Raw genomic sequence first — 13580 nt, forward strand, 5'->3', positions numbered from 1 at the left:
GTGCCATGGCCGCTGAGCCTGCGCGTCCGGAGCCTGTGCTCCACAACGGGAGAGGCCACAACAGTGAGAGGCCCGCGTAGCGCAAAAAAAAAAAAAAACAAAAGAAAAACAAAAAAAAACCTCTTTGCACATTACAAATTGCTACAGTAACGTTAAGTCTGTTTAATTGTTACTCTTCTTATTATCATCATCAGAGGAAGTGTGGGCTAGTTCAACCAGCAGAGCGTGGGTGGTCTGAGCCAAATCTATCTTCATTCCTGAATATAATCCCCAATCCCTCACCTCCTTCTTAAGGTGAATTACTATGGTCTCTCATTTTCATATAAGGAGGATAATATTTGTGGAAACCAGTGAGCTTAGAACAATAACAAATTTGTTCTAGTGCTCATTGTGCTTTTTTTTTCTTTTTCAAATTTTATTTTAAATGTTTACTTTTTTTAAAACATCTTTATTGGAGTATAGTTGCTTTACAATGGTGTGTTAATTTCTGCTTTATAACAAAGTGAATCAGCTATACATATACATATATTCCCATATCTCCTCCTTCTTGCGTCTCCCTCCCACCCTCCCTATCCCACCCCTCTAGGTGGCCACAAAGCACCAAGCTGATCTCCCTGTGCTATGCGGCTGCTTCCCACTAGCTAGCTATTTTACGTTTGGCAGTGCATATATGTCAACGCTACTCTCTCACTTCGTCCCAGCTTACCCTTCCCCCTCCCATGTCCTCAAGTCCATTCTCTACGTCTGTGTCTTTATTTCTGTCCTGCCCCTAGGTTCATCAGAATCTTTTTCTTTTCTTTTTTTAGATTCCATATCTATGTGTTAGCATACAGTATTTGTTTTTCTCTTTCTAACTTACTTCACTCTGTATGACAGACTCTAAATCCATCCACCTCACTACAAATAACTCAATTTCATTTCTTTTTATGGCTGAGTAATAGTCCATTGTATATATGTGCCACATCTTCTTTATCCATTCATCTGTTGATGGACACTTAGGTTGCTTCCATGTCCTGGCTATTGTAAATAGAGCTGCAGTGAACATTGTGGTACATGACTCTTTTTGAATTATGGTTTTCTCCTGGTATATGTCCAGGACTGGGATTGCTGGGTCATATGGTAGTTCTATTTTTAGTTTTTTAAGGAACCTCCATACTATTCTCCATAGTGGCTGTATCCATTTACATTCCCACCAACAGTGCAAGAGGGTTCCCTTTTCTCCACACCCTCTCCAGCATTTATTGTTTGTAGATTTTTAATGATGGCCATTCTGACTGGTGTGAGGTGATACCTCATTGTGGTTTTGATTTGCATTTCTCTAATGATTCGTGATGTTGAGCATCATTTCATGTGTTTCTTGGCAATCTGTATATCTTCCTTGGAGAAATGTCTATTTAGGTCTTCTGCTCATTGTGCTTTGTTGACCTCAGATGGATGTTACTGAATATGTTTCCATTTTATTTATTTATTTATTTATATTTTATTTTTTGGCTGCATTGGGTCTTCTTTGCTGCATGAGGGCTTTCTCTAGTTGTGGCGAGTGGGGGCAACTCTTCATTGTGGTGCGCGGGCTTCTCATTGTCGTGGCTTCTCTTGTTGTGGAGCACGAGCTCTAGGCGTGCGGGCTTCAGTAGTTGTGGCATGCAGGCTCAGTAGTTGTGGCTCACGGGCCAGTAGCTGTGGCGCACGGGCTGTGTTGCTCCATAGCATGTGGGATCTTCCCAGACCAGGGCTCAAACCCGTGTCCTCTGCATTGGCAGGTGGATTCTTAACCACTGCGCTACAAGGGAAGTCCTCCATTTTATTTCAACGTGTAGAACAAGCAGAGAAATACACGTTATGGGCCTCGCTGCTGTGAACTGAGCACATCTCTCATTATTTAGAAACTATATGAACAAAATTCTAGGAAGAAGCTTGGTTGATCCATAAGAACTAATGGGTTTGCTTCTATTTTCTCCTAGTTTATGGTACTTCTCAATAAATCAGTAAGTCATTTGATTACTAGTATGAGATTCCTTGTGGATAAAATGGGATTAAAACATTGTAACAGAAATCACCCAGTAAGTAAACTCCTTAACAATTCCAAATTATTCTTTGGATTCTGCATTTTTCTTAATGCTCCAGAATAGAGGCATCAGTGTAAGTGGTGATGCTAATGTCCTCTGCTATGTAATCCCATCCTCAGGAGAATATGCCAAGAAAGGAATTGATTATAATCAGAATTTCATGCCACTGTAGCTTAGCCATACTCTTATACTAACATCTAGTTCTAAAATAATGCCTCCCCTCTTGGCATATTTACAAAAAAGAAAGAGCAGCAGTGAGATGACAAGATGCACCAAAATCAAAATAAATGAATTATTCATATTTATTGATATATCTAAAATGATAGCAGCAAATCAGGACATGCAAACTACTGATGTATCTAAACAACAGTGCACATTTTAGTGATGAAGAATCTAATCAATTACCTAAATGTTTGACCTGTGTAATATACTAAACATCCAGACTAATGGCTGTATCCCCCCTCCTTTTGGTCAAAATGTATTGGACTCCTATAGACCCCAGGCAAATGTAGATAGGGAAGGAGCGTTGTGTAACAAGCATAACCGTAATGCAATAATCAGTAACAAAGTCATTCTAGAATCACAAAGTGTAGAATGACAAGGGGAGAGACTTCTGATCAGTGGGCAGATTTTTATGGAAACCGCTCCGGAAACAGCCCTAAAACTTAAAATTCTGGATGAAATCTTTTAAAACCTTTAAAAATTTATAGCTGAGCTTGTGGGGAAGGAAGAAATACGGGTCAAAAGTAAGCACCAATCTACCATTAATCCTGGGAGGTCTAGAGCTGGGATTTAACAGGCATAAAGAGGCTGGAAACAAACCTATGAGAATAAGATAAAGGTCAGTCAGAGACTCTAATTAAACCTGAAACCGCTCCCCCCACCAAGGATTTTCATCCTTGAAGGAGAGGACAGGAATGCCTGACTCCCTTGGCCTTGGCCGTGGAAACAGCTGGGGAAAAGGCTCCTTAGAATTCCTAATCATAAATTCATAACCAGGCAAATTTGGGGCTAAAACTCAAATAGCCTGTGTGGCCCAGGAAAGCCTAAACTAAAATGTTAGTTTAAAGTGGTTTAGGTTTGTTATGCCCCCAGGAACATGGCATTAGCAAAAGAAAATCCTTTCTGTATTAACATATTTTAGGCAGAGGACTCAAAGAATTTAAGATAAAGTTCCCAGGAAATTGAGCACACAATGAAAAAAATCCCTAATCTTATGAGGTAAGAAGACACTATAGTTAAAATTCAACAGCTGGGGGAAAAAAAAAAAAAACCCTATAGAATCAAATCCACAAAACTTCAGGTATTGGAATTATCAGATACAGAATACAAAATAAGTATGTTTCATATATTTAAAGAAATAAAAGAGGCTTCTTCTTAAGTATAAGAACAAGTTACTACCAGAATTAACCTGACATGAAATAGAACTAAATAAAATTTCCACTTTCAATAATTACAGACTAAGGAAAACAGACAAACCTTTCCACCAGGGACAATTAGAGAAGCAGGGTGGAATGTCAAACACATCTGCTTAGGGACACTGGAGAGCTCACAGGATACTGAGGAGTGTGATGCAAAGATTCTGGGATAATTGGTGGTCCAAGAGTGTTGGAGGATGCTGTTCTGCTATGAGTGTTTGCCCATTCCAGGAGAAAACTGAGAGGTGGGAGCAAAATGGTCTAAAAGAGCTAAGTAGTAAGTCCAGGGCATGCCAAAGGTGAAGACCGGTGAATGCCCCTAGCTTTGTTCTAGGGCCTGAGGAGCTACACTCAAGGAGTAGGAGTTTCCTAGAAATCAATAGGCTTTCACAGAGCCTGCAGCTCAGCTTCGAATCATATCAACCTCTGAAGCTTATCCTGGATTCCTATGTCCCCAGATGCCTAGCAAAAGCAACTTAGATCTTCACTGGAGGAAGATACTATCACCTAATGTTATTTTTGCAAACAATTATTTCCACAAAGAAATCAATAACAAAAAGATAACAGAGAATCCTCATTTGTTTGCAACTTCAGAAATACCACTTTTCAGTAACCTCGGAGTCAAAGAAAAAAATTCAAATGGAAATTTGAAGGTATGTAAATTGTTTTTTAAATGACATATCAAAACTTATGAAAAACAACTAGAGGCAAATTTATAATTTTAAAGCATGTATTAGAAAAAAGGAAAGACTGAAAATCAATGAGATAAACATCCTAACATCCATCTCAAGAAATTACAAAAACCTACCAAATGCAGATAAATAGAAGATGGAAGATAACAAAATTAATGAACTAGAAATAATACATACAATAGAAAATATCAACCAAGCCAAAATGTGTGTGCTTTAATAAAAGGAATAAACTTATCAACTCTTGGAGATATTAGTCAACTAAAAAAAAAAAAAAAAAAGAGATGGGGACTTCCCTGGTGGTGCAGTGGTTAGGAGTCTGCCTGCCAATGCAGGGGACACGGGTTCAAGCCCTGGTCTGGGAAGATCCCACATGCCGCGGAGCAGCTAAGCCCGTACGCCACAACTACTGAGCCTGCGCTGTAGAGCCCGTGAGCCACAACTACTGAAGCCCGCACACCTAGAGCCCTTGCTCTGCAACAAGAGAAGCCACCGCAATGAGAAGCCCGTGCACTGCCGTGAAGAGTAGCCCCCACTCACCACAACTAGAGCAAGCAATGAAAACCCAACACAGCCAAAAAATAAAGAAATTAAAAAAAAATTTTTTTAAGAGATGAATTAAATAAATTCCTATAAAATAAGACTTACAAAAACTGATACAGAAGGTATAGTAAATTTGTAGTCTACTAACAATTTAAAAGTCTGACTCTGTAATTAAAAACCTTGTAACCCCACAAGGCTCACAGAAAGTTGGCTCACAGGAAAATATTACCAAAGAATATACACAAAGTGTGAACACGACCCAATTCATTTTATGATTCTGAAACCACGTAGGACCCTATGGGGCCCTCCCAAGTGTATATAAAGGCCTTTCTGTGCTCCCCATTTCTTGTCTGTAGGAAAAAGACTTCAGCCTCCTAGACCTTCTCTGAGTTACAAAGGGCAGGTTCAAACAGTTAGCAACTAGAGGAGTGAGGGAACACAGAAAAATGATAATGCAGTGATGGGGCGGGGTCCTAGTTCCTCTTTGGCAGATGTTCATAGCAATCTGATACATACCTCTGAGTTCTTTTACAGGAACTATGGCCCCCACCCAGGTGGAGATTGGTAACTACAGGCTAAACACAAGAACATGGACCCCCAAACTGGTTGGAACTAGAAGGCTAATGATTGAGATTCCTGGAACACCACCCTGTTACCTCACCACCAACCAATCAGAGGAGAGTTAGACTCCCTGCAACCCAAAATTTGCCTATAAAACCTTCTTCCCTGAAACCCACTGGGGAGTTCAGGTCTTTTGAGCATGAGCCACCCATTCTCCTTTCTTGGCCCTGCAATAAACTTTTCTCTGCTTGAAACTTCAATGTTTCAGTTTGTTTGGCCTCACTGTGCATCGGGCATGTGAACTTGCTTTCGGTAACAATTCCATAATAGCTTTATTATCAAAACTTGAGAGACGCTGCAAGAAAGAAAGTTACAAGCAAAACCTCAGTCCTGAACACAGACACAAGAAATCCTAAACAGTATATTGGCAAAACAAACCTAGTAACTTATTTTTAATGGCTGGGTTTGGTGCGGGGGTTTATATAAGAAACAAGGTAGGAGACTTTATTTATGAAGATAGAAAGCTACATTAAATTAGATTGTGCACAATAAGAAAACTAATGACCCAATTAAAAACTGGACCAAAGACCTTAACAGACACCTTGTCGAAGAAGATACACAGATGGCAAATTAGCAATATAAAAGATGCTTCATATCGTATGTCATCAGGGAAATGCAAATTGAAACAACAATGGAATAGCACTACACACCTACTAGAATAGCCAAAATCCAGAAAACTGACAACACCAAATACTAGCAAGGATGTAAAGCAACAGGGACTCTTATTTTTTGCTGGTGGGAGTACAAAATGGTGCAGCCACTTTGAAAGACAGTTTGGCATTTTCTTACAAAACTAAACACACCCTAACCATATGATTCAGCAATTGCTCTTCTTGGTATTTGCCCAAAGGAGTTGCAAACTTACGTCCACACAAAAACCTACACATGGATGGTTCTAACAGCTTCATTCATAATTGCCGAAACTTGGAAGCAACCAATACGTTCCTCAGTAGGTGAATGGATAAATAAACTGCGGTCCATCCAGACAATGGAATATTATTCAGTGCTAAACAAGAATAAGCTATCACGCCATGAAAAGACACAGAGGAACCTTAAATGCATGTTGCTAAATGAAAGAAGCCAGTCTGAAAAGGCTACATACTGTGGGATTCCATACCATATGATATTCTGGAAAAGGTAAAACTATGGAGACAGCAAAAGGATCAGTGGTTTCCTGGGGCTTGGGGTGGGAAGGAAAAAAGGATGAATTGGTGGAGCACAGGGAATTTTTAGGGCAGTGAAACTATTCTGTATGATACTATAGGGTAGATACATAACTTTATGCATTTGTCAAAATCCATAGACCTATATAACACATAGAATGAACCTTAATGTAAACTATGGACTTTAGTTAATAATAATGTATCAGTGTAGGTTCATCAATTGTAACAAATGTACCACTGTAGTAGGAGATGTTGATAATAGGGGAGGCTATGCATGTGCGAGGCCAAGGGGTATATGGGAAATCTCTGTTCTTTCCACTCAGTTGTGCTAAGAACCTAAAACTGCTCTAAAAAATAAAGCTTATTTTAAAAAATTAGACTGCAGTATTGATGAAAAGATAGAAATAGCAGAAAGTATAAGTATAGAGAGCCCAGAAACAGACCCATACACTTATGGAAATTTGATTTATGACAAAGATAACATGGCAGAGTAGTGGGGAAAGGATATTACTTACAATAAATGGTCCCAGCACAATTGTAAATCCATTTATAATAAAAGAAACATAACCCCCTAATTCACACCATACAGAAAAATGATTTCAAGGTAAATTGTAGATCTAAATGCAAAGGCCAAAAATAAAGCTCCTAGAAGGTAATGAAGAGAATATTTTCATGGTTTAAGGAAAAGTAAAGACTTCTTAAACCTGACACACAAAATGGTAACTATCAAGGAAAACTCTGACAAATGTGAATAAATTAAAATCAAGACACCTTTAAGATAGTAAGAAGATAACCCATGGAGTGGGAGAAGTTATTAATATTATTTATAACTGAAAAAGTGCTCATGTCTAATGCACATTTAAAAAGAAAATTATCCCTACAAATGAATGAGAAAACGTCAGACGACTCAACAGAAAAATGAACAAGAAATTTGAACAGGTACTATATGAAAAGTCTATCCAAAATGCTGATAACCATATACAAACACATGAAACCTCATCGATGATCAGAGAAATGCAAATTAAAGTCACATGAGGTACTACTATATACCTACTAGAAGGGCTAAAACTAAAAACAATTTTTACGAAAAACTTGACAATACAAGCTATTGGTCAGGATGGGAAGCAAAAGGAATTCTCACCCACTACTGGTGGAGGGTGTAAATTGGAAGAACCACTCTGGAAAACAGTTTGGCATAACTACTAAAATCGAAAATATGCAGACCTTATGACCCAGGAATTCCACTTCTAGATATATATCCCACATAAATGAGTGTTAGCGTACACATAGTGCAAGAATGTTCCTTGCACCATTATTTACAATTGCCTCAAACTGGAATAAGCCAATGTCCATCAATAGTAAACTTGATAAAGTGTGATGTGTTCATACAATGAACTATTATAACACAATAAAAATGAACAAGATAAGGCTACACACTGAACCTAGGTGAATTTCACAAACCTAATGTTGAGCTAAATAAAGCAAACCTGGAACACTTTAAAAAAGATGGTTCCATTTAAAATAGCTGATTTTTAGTGTGATAATTTCTAGGTCCACCCATATTGCTGCAAATGGCGTTATTTCATTCTTTTTTATGGCTGAATAATATCATGCTAAGTGAAGTAAGTCAGAGGGAGAAAGATTAATATCATATGATATCACTTCTTTGTGGGATCTTAAAAACGATACAAATGAACTTATTTACAAAACAGAAACAGACTCACAGACATAGAAAAAAATCTTACAGTTACCAAAGGGGAAAACGAGGGAGGGGGTATATTAGGAGTTTGGGATTAGCAGATACACACTACTATATGTAAAATAGATAAACAACAAGAACCTACTGAATGGCACAGGGAACTATATCCAATACCTTGTAATAACCCATAATGCAAAAGAATCTGAAAAAGAATATATATATATACATACATATAACTGAACCACTTTGCTGTACACCTGAAACTAACACAACATTGTAAATCAACTATACTTCAATAAAGAAAAAAAAAAAAGATTGAGTTCTGACCCTATCAAAAGTGTTCTAGTTAACACTTGTAAGAGAACAAAGCACAGAGAACTTTAACATCTACACAAACCAACAAGACAAACTGGCCGATAAGAGTGTATATACCTCAATGTAATTTGGGGAAGAAATAAATTAGTCTGCTCATGCTGCAGTACCATGTGCCACGTAGAGCTGCTGGGGTCAGGAAGATGCAGTGGTCATAATGAAAAAAAGTTATTATGCATGAGTGAATTCCCTCCTGTTGCGTCTGGAAGATGTTATGCCTGGCAGTAGGGGACTAGTGGGAATAAAAGTTGTAAGTTCTTTTTCTGTATCCTTAAAATAAATCAGAAGTCGAACAAAAAAATAAATAAAATAGCCCATACTAATCCATACTGTTTAGGGATGCATTCTTAGGTGGAATATAAATAAATATGTTTTCTTTGAAAAAATGAGGTTGTTTTACAGAGTTGTTATCGTTGGGGAGAAGGGAAAAAATGATTGGGAAGGGGTACAAAAAGAACTTAAAGGGTACAGGCAACACTCTATTTTTAGTGGTTATGTAGGTTCATTTTGCATTAAATTATAGAGGTGTCTGTGACAGACAGAATCTAGGGTGAGCCCATGATTCCCATGCTTTCTGTGGGTGGGTCCTGTGACTTCATTTTAATCAAGAGAACATGCCAAAGGTAACAGAATGTAGGTGACTGTGTGTACATAAAACTAGCCCATCTTACCAGGAGTCTCTCTCTCCTTTGCTTTCTTTGAAGAAGAAATCTGCCATATTGCGAGCTGCCATATGGAAAGGGCCAGGCAAGAAGGAGCTGAAGGTAGCCTCTGGCCAAAGCTGAAAAGAAATTGAGGCCCTCAGCCCAACAGCCTGCGAGGAACTGAACACTCCCAAAAACCACATTAGCTTGAATGCTGATGCTTCCCCAGATGAGTCTCACATAAAACAGCACAAAGAGGGCTTCCCTGGTGGCACAGTGGTTGGGAGTCCGCCTGCCAATGCAGGGGACATGGGTTCGTGCCCCGGTCCGGGAAGTTCCCACATGCCGCGGAATGGCTGGGCCCGTGGGCCATGGTCGCTGAGCCTGCGCGTCCGGGGCCTGTGCTCCACAACGGGAGAGGCCACAACAGTGAGAGGCCCGCATACCGGGAAAAAAAAAAAATAACAAAAAACAGCACAAAGAGATAAAGAGATAAAAACATGGAAAAGTAAAGAGGCAAGAAAAATTACATGAGTTCCAAAAATGTCTGTTGGGAATTCATGGAAGAGAGAGCAGAGATAAGAAGGGAGAAACAATATGTTTTGTTTAGTTTTTTGAAAACTTTTTATTTTATATTGGAGTATAGTGGATTTACAATGTTGTGGTAGTTTTAGGTGTGAAGTGATTCAGACACACATGTATATGCCTAAGAAGAAAGATGAAGGAAATAGGACTACAGCGTAATGTTCTCGAATCTGATTCTCTTTTCCCTGGGCAATGCCTGCACCTGGGAATAAGAATGTTTGGCAGCATTCCAGGGAATCGATTTGCCTTTCTTCTTTGATCCCATGTCCTGTAGCTTCTACTAAAGATGCTTTCAGTTGTTCCTGAGAACCAGGATAGAGAGTGCTTTTTTGGAAAGAGATAGACTCTGATGGCAGAGTCCACTATATCAGTTCCTCCTGGGCAAAATAACAAACTACCCTTAGGAGTGCCATGAAGAGCCCCACCCCATGAGTGAGAAAATAGAAAAGAAAGTCCAAATGAAATAAATCGAGGCCATAGCATAGAATGCATGGCACCACAGAAAGAGTAGGGAGAAATGGAAGGAAAGCAGGGAGGAAAGAAACAGAGAGCAGCATAAAAGCAAAGTGAAAGAAGAAAGTGAGGGAACAAAGAGAAGAAATGATTAGAAAGCCGATAACGACAAGCAGACAGTGAACGGTCCCCAGTGAGAGTAGGTCACCTCCAAGATGACAGCCCAAGGAGCAACACAATCAGTAAATCTTTGGGAACTGATTGCTCCATAGGAGAAGCCAACAGAGATGGCTAACAGGTGAAGAGATGGAGTATGGAGAGACACCAAGACCCTCTTCTTTGGCTTATCAGCTTTTGCCAGCTCCCTATTGATCTAAGTACAAAATGCAGTGCTTGTGCAGGTCTACCTGTAGATATAATAGCATAACATGTTAGGAGTCAATTTTGTATAATTCTTTATGTATAGAGAGTAGAAAAAAATGACTAATAGTTCTATAAATGTATACATTCTCATGAAACAATTCTAGAAATACTGAATGGTAGAAAAAAAGACAATAAAAAAGTACCCAAATCCCACCTACTGGAGATTAGCATTAAAACCACATGGTAGACATCATTTCAGGTAAATCAGATATGTCTATATCTATATCTATCTCTATATACACACACATATATATAAACATATATATATATACAAGCACACACATCTAAGTACACACACACACACATACACATATATGTCACACACATAACTGTATGCATGGTTGGATGAACAGAAGGATGTACACAGATACAAAACAAATAGATAAAAGATAGAAAGAGGAAGCAAGCAAGCAAGCAAAAATAAAAGACAAAGGAAGGAAGGAAGGAAGGAAAGAAGGGAGGGAGGGAGGGGAGGAAGAGACAGTGAAAGAAAGAAAACCTTTGCAAAATGAACTTACACTATCTGTTTTCATTAAAATATTTCCATGGAGTCACATTATCTAATGTGGATACAGCAAAAATTAAGATTGCTAAGACAAAGAACATTTACTCACCACTCAGTTCTACAAGGGCTAAGTCAGAACCCACTGCAGCTGACCACCAACAGCAAACCCAGAAAGGAATTCAGGATGAAAAACAGGGTGAGGCACTGTGCTTCCTGAGAAGCAAGCCCTCAAATAGTCAGATGCATACATCAGGAAGAATTTCAATGACCCCAGATTCTCGCATCTTCCCATACACAGAAAAGCACTAAAATCATTAATCTGAGATATCTGTTCCTCACGATTAGCAGCAATCTTTTACTAAGATGTATGCTTGACTGCATGAATTTCCTAACCAAAAATCATGTATAAACTTGTTCTTCCCCTACCTTCTTGGAGCAGTTTCCTCAGAGCTACTGAGTAGCTGACTCTCAGGCTCTAGTCCTCAGCAAGACCCTGAATAAAACTTAAACTCACAAATCTTACGCTGTCTTTTTTTAAAGTCAGCACTAAGCATTTCTTTAACTTACACATATACAACCATACACTTATATACCTTCCCTTTCACTTAAGGAGCATGAGAGACATTTCTATCTGTTCCTCATTCACAGTCAACGACAAGGTACCTCCGTAGTGCAAGTATCTCGCTGAACTGAATACGAGCTTTGGCATTCAAGAGGACATACTGTTTGCATAATATGCCTCCAAACACAAACTTACTACCTTACCCAGTACTCTAATGAGGCAACAATGATTTCTTCCAAAGCTGGAGATTAAATTGGCCGTGCTGAACTTACTAAGCAAAAGTGGCCTTCACTGCCACACACTTTCTGACATTTTCAAAGAAAATTTTGATTACATGTAATATTCACATTCTGGGATCATGTTAAAACCTATCTCTTAAGCAAGATAAAATTTTTCACTATAAATTCAGTGTTCTTGAAATTTGCCGGAAGGTACCAAAGAACAACTGAAAAATCACTAAATTTCAAATCAATATTTCTGAGAGTTAATTTATAAAAAGGAACCCAAATGAAAAGACATAGAGTTATTTTTTTAAACTAGGCTAAGATTCTTTTTAAATTACTTATCTTAAGTTTAGTTAATGCCTAGTCATTCCCTTCTTGAAAGATATGGAAATTAACACCATACTTTCTCCCACCATCCCTCCCTCAATTCCCACTTTTTATTAGTACACAATTATTTTACATTGTCAAAGTTTATAATATTACAGTCTGTTCTGTGGTCGTATTTCTCATAGCTGTTTGGTCTCTAATTCCATGAGTTTCGCCACTATCCACAAATCATGACATCATCATCTATCTCTTAATGTGCTACATTTTGTCATCCTGTAGATATTTCAAGATTGGATCACAGATACCACATGATTTAGAATGTCTGTTTTACAACTTTCCACTTGCATAACCAAGCCACTTGATATTGGTAGATACTGTTCCATTGTCTTCAGACACTGACTGGTCCCATTAAGAAAGCTGGGATCAAACGTATTTTTCCCTTGTATAAGATCTAAATTTTCTGACCACTGAATTTCCTTTATTCCTAAAATATAGTAATTTCTCCTAGATGTGCCTTAACTTCAGTTATTCTATATCAAGGTTGTTATTTTTTTCTTCCTAGGATAAACTGTGTCTTTTTTATCTGTAACTTCATGTTTTTATTTCGTTCAAAAAAGTTGTCTTCTATTATATTTTTGCTCGATAATTTTTCCCTTATGTCTAGAGTTATGTAAGTATGCAATCAATACTCCTTTAATGCATAAATGATATGTTGGAATACTTTTTCTGTTCCATTTATTGTTCTCTTCTTCAGAAAATCAATTATACTTTTGTTGATTATGCTTTCTCTGTCTTCCAATCTGACCATTTTTTTTTAACGTTTCTTTTCTTTTCTTTTCCTTTCTTTTTTTCGGCCACACTGTAGGATCTCAGTTTTTCTACCAGGAACTGAACCTGGGCCCTCAGCAGTAAAAGCACTGAGTCCTAACCACTGGACCACCAGGGAATTCCCATATACCCTTTTTAATATCTCTGTCTTTTCCTTTTTGTCTTTGTGATTCCTCAAGCCTATTCACCACTTTTACCTCTGGTTGTGTTTTCAGCACTGTGTCCTTTATTCTTGTCACTTCTGAAGTGTGCTTCATCTCTGTAATGATTTTGTTTTCTTGCAGTTCTTCCCTAAATTCTAGTGGCATACTATTCATTTCCTGCTTGATGTATTATAGTCTCTTCACAGAACCCTTTGAGCTCTCTTTTGGAAAACATAATGTAATTTCTTTAAAAATATGTACACTTATTTGTCTGCACTCTTCCTTTCTGTTGGTAATTTTTTGGGGTTGATTCTT

This window comes from Monodon monoceros, unplaced genomic scaffold (genome assembly GCF_005190385.1).
Source record: "Monodon monoceros isolate NGI ecotype Baffin Bay Population unplaced genomic scaffold, NGI_Narwhal_1 Super_Scaffold_4, whole genome shotgun sequence".
NCBI classification, from domain to species: domain Eukaryota; kingdom Metazoa; phylum Chordata; class Mammalia; order Artiodactyla; family Monodontidae; genus Monodon; species Monodon monoceros.